The 6784-nt window shown below is 31.3% G+C and overlaps 1 pseudogene; it reads left to right on the top strand.

Annotated features, from left to right (window-relative positions):
* Positions 1–2506: 2506 nt before the first annotated feature.
* On the top strand, positions 2507–6576 carry LOC149565033 (uncharacterized; annotated as a pseudogene).
* Positions 6577–6784: the final 208 nt, after the last annotated feature.

The raw sequence follows: 6784 nt of genomic DNA, 5'->3' as shown, positions 1-6784 counted from the left end.
ATCAACAATTTCAGGGATTGTCATAATTTTTATATGGTTGTCCCCATTGATTTTTTTGACAAAACAAAAACCCATTATAGGTCTTACTATTTTGATTTCAAAAAATGTAAATTTTATAGTGTTATGAGTTCATTTTCTATTTTTCCATTATTTATTAATCAAAAGTATCTCTTAAACATTAAATTGTGACATTCACTAAAACTTTAATAACTTTTTAAATTTTTCATATTTTGTAAATTAATTTACATGTCATCAATCCTCACACAATTCTTTTAAAGTTTTTTTAAAAAAATCAAAAAATAAAAAATTTTGATTAAATTATTGCATCCGTACACAAGGCGTTTTAGAAATTAGCTTAATCGTCAATTAAAAATTAATAATAATAAAATATTCATTAAAATTTTTAAGAAAAATATTCTCATCAATCTTTGGTGTGTCAGGTAACTTTTTTTAAAAGGATTCACAAAAATTCATTTAGTTGTGTCAAATTATGGTGTTCATACATGAGCATGGTATGGTCCTAAAACAGGCATTTTGAAAAAGTGGTTTTTAAAGATTCATACCAAAAAAATAATCTATCATATGGGTATACAAATAAATTACATATTCAAAAAGATCCCAAGCACTACAATTTTTATTTCTAAAGTTTTTAAATATTTAATGTCTAAATGGCTCAAGTTTTGGCATCAATTGACAATATATTTCAAAAATAGAAAAAACACTTCCACTTTTTGGCCAAAAGTGAGACCCAACTTCTTGCACTGACCCGTTGCCAAAGTATGTCAAAAGACATCACCCTAGTGAAAAAATTATTAGAGACAAAAATGCTAGATCAATGACAAGAAATAGGCTAAGAAGTGATACATGTTTGCTAAGCATGCATGAGCCTAAGACAGCGAAAGATGCCTTAGAAAATGTCAACTAGAGTAAAGCCATGAAAGAAGAGATTGAGAAGAACAAGACATGGACTCTAGTTCCTAGACTAGAAGATAAGAATGTGATTGGTACCAAATGGGTGTACATAAACAAGCTAGATGAGAATGGTGAAGTCACAAGGAATAAAGAAAGATTAGTTTGCAAGAGGCATCCACATGAAGAGGGAATTGACTATGGAGAAACATTCTTCCCTATTGCAAGATTGGAACGAGTAAGAACCACTCTACATATAAAGGTTTCAAAATTTATCAAATGGATATGAAGTTAGCATTTATGAATGGAATATTAGAAGAAGAGGTTTATATAGAATAGCCAGAAGGATTTTTTGATGCTAACAACAAAAACATGGTATGTAGACTACACAAAGTTTTATATGGTTTAAAGCAAGCACCAAGAGCATGGTATGAAAAGCTTCACAATTATATTATGAATATTGGATTTGAAAAGAATAATGATAACAACAATCTATACTTGAAGACAGAAGGAGGTAAAGGTATTTTACTAGCTGAGTTTTTTGTAGATGATATCATATTTGGAGGTCAAGATACTTTGTGTAAAGCATTTGCAAATGAAATGAAGAAAGAATTTGAAATGTCTATGTTTGGAGAGATCAAGTTCTTTGTGGGTTTGCAAGTATATCAAATGAAATATGGTATATACATCACTTAGTCTAAGTATGTATAAAAAATATTAAAAACTTGGTCACAACCTACACATTTGTTGATGAATATGCAATGACAACCAATCTACTCTTCTACTAATCAATATGCAATCAATCAAAAAAGATCCTTATTGTAGACACGAGAAGGATTTAACAGACAATTTTTCTATGATTGTTTGCATTGCTACTACAAAATGTTCAACCTAGAAGCAACATATCAGAGTACAACAAATAAAGATTTGATCTACATTTTTTATTAGAACAGTTACATATTCTAAAACAACTTATCACTTTTATGAGGTTCTAATAAATCAACAAAGAATATAATTTTCTAAATCTTACAAGGTCCATTTCATAAAATAAAAATACAACATACCATCCTTTTGGTTTTTAGTGACTACTGTAGCACTTTAACTATTGAGCAATTCATGGAAATATGTGAAAAAAACATCTCTCTGGTGAAAGAAAACATGAGAATAGAAGTTTAGTATTCATGTCAACAATCCAAGAGATATAGTCTTGTTACACCTAATAATTATAATCAAAATATTATCTAATTAGGAATACAACAAAAGAGAAAATTCTATATTCAGCATCTGATGCGTCCATTATACTTATATGGAAAATTAATTGGACCCAACTTAAGCTTTTCATTTAAACAAGAAAAGATTAATAGAAAAGAGTATATCTTTTTCACATAAAACCCTTTATTATTTTGTATCAAAATAACTGTAATTTAAATAAAAGCTTTGTAAGCAATTCTAACCTAGGCAAAACAACAAATCTAAAAGTTTATTTGCAAAAAAATGTCTTTATTATCTTTCACAATATGAGGTTTATCCTCCTTGGATGCAATATAGAGGAAGGTAGCCAATATGATACCCTGATTTCTTTGCTTAATTGATGATCATGGTTGCAGAAAAGAGGTTTTTTTTGAGTGCAGGAAGAGTTGTCAGACAGCAGGATAGAAGCATAAGACCCTTGGAAGTATTATATCTAACAAACAAATTGAATCTGTTTCAAGATAATTTAGAAAAAAACAGACTCAGTGCTCCTTACTCTTAGACATTCACTTCAAACATACATAAAAAAACTAAAACAATGGGACTAATGCTTATGCTTTGTTTTGTTTGGCAGGATGGGCATCCACCTCTAGGATGGTCAAACACTCTGGCATATCTCATTCTGCCAGTGTTATTAATTGTCTCTCAATACATATCAATACAGATCATGCAGCCTTCACAAGTAATTTAAATTCCTTTTTCATTATGTTATATTCTCCCATATGGTTATTGTTTGATGTGTATGTTGTTTTAGTCTGGTGTATTGATACTTTGTTCAAAGTGCAAACATGTCTAAGAGTAAGGAGCATTGAGTCTGATTTGTTCTAAATTATCTTGAAACTGATTCAATTTTTTTGTTAGATATAATACTTTCAAGGGTCTTATGCTTCTATCCTACTATTTCACAACTCTTCCTGCACTTCTTCGAACTAAAAAAAAACCTCTTTTCTGCAGCCATAATCAGCCAGTACAGATTCAGTTGCTTGATCAAGAAGAAATCTCTAACCATTCTCTCTTCTATTTTACAATCAGCAGTGAATACCAAATTCAAAACTTGGGATGTATTTTCAAATGTTCTTTACTAGCTGTTTTACCGGATCGGAAGCATAATTAGGTTGTGAGAGGAGAATCCCATCATTTAATTACAAAGAAAACTTGGATGCCAAGAAAATACTGCAACAAACGACACTTGAATCCAAAGCCTTTATAAGCTTACTCCTTGTGCCAGTAATCATGTCAACTCTCTTGCCTATAAGAATCAAATCATTCGCACAGAGGAAAAGTCCAAAAAAGATCCTCAGAGGCATGGACAGAATAACAAGTTGGGATTGAGTCGATGACACCACAATCAATAAAGAAGTGCTTAATCTTCCAATGCCATTTTGAAAAAGGCTGTGAAAAGATTTTCACATTACAAATAAGAAAAGTACCAGCCATGAAAAGACTAAGAGATCCCGTGATATAATGATAATATTCAACAGGCTCAACCAAATCTCTGCAACATCATTTATCTGACATGTAAACCTAAATTTGATTGAGAAGCGCAAAAAGTTAAATTAATTAGATTGTTAATCTTTAAAGCTTAAGGTCAACACTAGGTTTCTTTGAACATATCAGTACTTCCAAAAGTGTTGATTTCCCCCTACCAAGGTTCAAAGTATATGAAGGAATACGTTTAGTTTTAATGCTCAGGTTTTTCAACAAAAGATTGGCTTCCCCCTTTCAAAGTTTTTAGTTTCCTAAAATAGCTCAGTACTTATGAGCTTAGGCATATAGGTATCTAGCAATTAGGAACCAGAGGCAACAGATTTACATGGTTATCTAATGAGTACAAAGACATTTGTCATGTCTTAAATAATAAAGATTCAAGACAGTGTAAGCTACAAAAAAATAGTTTGTTATCTCTGCAATTTTCCCTAATATCTGTATGTATACAGGACATTAATTTTGTATTCTTATGTATACCTTTGTTTAGATGCTATGTCTGCAGATTCCAATACTTTAAAATACCAAATAGTTGCTGGCAAGTTATTGGCTTGGGTGTTCTACCAATGCCAACAGATTTCCACAATCCATGAAATTGTTTGCGGTGCTTCGGGATTAGATTGCATATTTCATTTTTGCATCAGTGTTTCCGATCACAGTCCATGATCCATCATCAGAATGAAAGAGAGCATAGTGAAGATAGAGAGAATGAGCCACATTTGGGAGTTCAGTTTTTGTAATTCATAGAAAAATCTAAAGCATGTGATGTAAAAGAAAAAAGAAGCAGACAATAATTGGTGAAACGAAGAAAAAAAAGCTCCAAAAAAATGAACATAATGACTCTATAGTGAAGTCTGCCATGTTGTGATCTAATCAACTTTTTTGTAGACTCCCATGAAAATTAATCTGTAATACAAAACAACATGATGCACCAGATATATAGTCCAAATCTATATATTCCTTAAGGAACCCTCATAGTGATTCTGACCCAGATATATCGTGGCTTATCTAAAATTTATAACATATATCTCACTTAAGTTCTGACTCTTCATAGCAATTCTGCAAAAAAATATCTCATCATACATTGGGAAAAGTGGATGTAGGACCAAATATTTTCTGATCTCCTGCATTTTGAAGATAATTTCATTTATAATGTATCTATTTCATGATTTCCAATGGTCTAGGATACTTCATTTTGGTAGTATTATTTCTATAAAATGCTCTATAAATAGATAATTTTTATGCAGTTGATTTTGCATTGTAAAGCTTCTCATAAGAGAGTTATATCTTTGATGGAGAATTATGTACTTGATTTGGGTAGGTGTGACTTCAGAGATGATGTTCAAGACTAAGCACGCATGCTAAAGTAGCTTTCGACACATTCCTTTTGCGGCATTAGTCTAGATGGAGGAAATAAAGCATCATAGACTTATGGTGTTGAGAAAAGAATTTCATTAGTTGATTTAACTCCCTCCAATAGTGTTGAATCAGAAAGGTCTGAAGACAATTTTGAAAGGCGTGTATTTGGAAAGACATTTTTTCAACAACATGACACCAGTGGAAACTTGACCTTGGAAATTACAATTTATTTTTTCTCCAAGTTAGGTTTAGTTTTGCATTCAAACAAAAAAACTTTTCTTGCTTGATTCTCTATCTCAAATTGTTCAACACACAATTGAGCCTATATCAAAATTGCATCCATCATGGTGTAGAGGTTTGTCAACCTATTGAATCAAGATGTAGCACTATGGCTTATGATCATGATAGTTCTAGTGATGACACTAATGGCATTTATTCATTCGCTAATAGATTCTTCAGTCAAGGGAGTTTACAGAGTCACATAAGTGGATCAGACCCAGAAAATGATCGACCAATTAATAGTGAAAGCTCAGAGCTTGAGACCAAACATTAAATATAGGTGGAAATATTCAAGTAGTTCAACTACAAAGTCCTTGAAGTAAATAATTTTAGATTCAAATACTAAAAAGATTTGAAATATAAAAAGCAAACGTAGAGACAATGATGAAAGACATACAACATAACCTATGATTTGCTTAATGAACATGTGAAGGAAATAATTGAAGATGATTCTTTTGTAACTGTAGATTCTGATTACCAATAGTTAATGCCTCCAGTTTCCCTTGAATCATGGTTGGGACTAGATGTTCCAATCTTTTGTCCTATTTCAAATATAGAAGAATTTGTACCATCAAGCTATGCCAGCTTGTCTGTAAGAGCTGTTATAGCAAAACCAAGCTTTCATATTTTACAAATAAAGATGGTCTGAATGTAATGTATGCCTTCTCTACATAATATTCAAGATATTCATCAAAAAATGAATATGTTTGTTTTTCTTTGAAAATTGTTCATTGGTAGCATTTTCTAAGATTATTGTCGAAGTTGATGGTTCAATAGAGTCACCTTTGGAACCCAAGCTACCACCAACACAAGCACATGGAAAATGCAGTTTTATCCATGATGTCCACCTAAAAATACTCATTCAAACCTAAAACTTCATAATTTTGCATTTATTTTTTTTATGAATATATGCACAGGTGTTGATGTGCCCACAAATGTGTTTAAACTCAAAGTATTTTTTTCTTTATTTTTGAACTAACTATATTATTCATATGAATTGAAACTGAAATTAGCTAGCTGAAAATCTCAAGACAATAGTGTCATCTGATTCACCAACTATTATTTCCCCTCAAAAAATTCCTTGTCTTGACCCAGGGGAAACAAGAAGAAGATATCTTCATGTCTTTTTCTGTCAACTAACGGGCCATTGAAGTTGGGAATCCATTTGATAAAAAATTCTATTATGTTAGATTGATGTTTGAAATAGGTGCCTTGTTGAGACCACTCTCTATGAATTTAATTAAATTGACAACTAAATAATCTCAAATGTTAGGCATGCTTGAATATTCTTGAAGGTGAGATCAACATCGTCTTAAAAAGTTGATGTCTCTATGGATTTTCATACTACTAACTTTATGGTACAATTTGGTCCCCTACTCAAATCTGTCTCATTTATAGTAGCCTTTGATATTTAAAAATACTTGAATACACCAATTTATTTAAGTTGTGGGAAAAAAAGTTATGGCTACATAATTTTCAGAGAAAGCATATTTTATTACAA

The sequence above is a fragment of the Cupressus sempervirens genome, chromosome 3 (genome assembly GCF_028749045.1).
Source record: "Cupressus sempervirens isolate cs-2001-9-10 chromosome 3, ASM2874904v1, whole genome shotgun sequence".
Classification (NCBI taxonomy): domain Eukaryota; kingdom Viridiplantae; phylum Streptophyta; class Pinopsida; order Cupressales; family Cupressaceae; genus Cupressus; species Cupressus sempervirens.
This window is presented reverse-complemented; position numbering and strand designations above follow the sequence as displayed.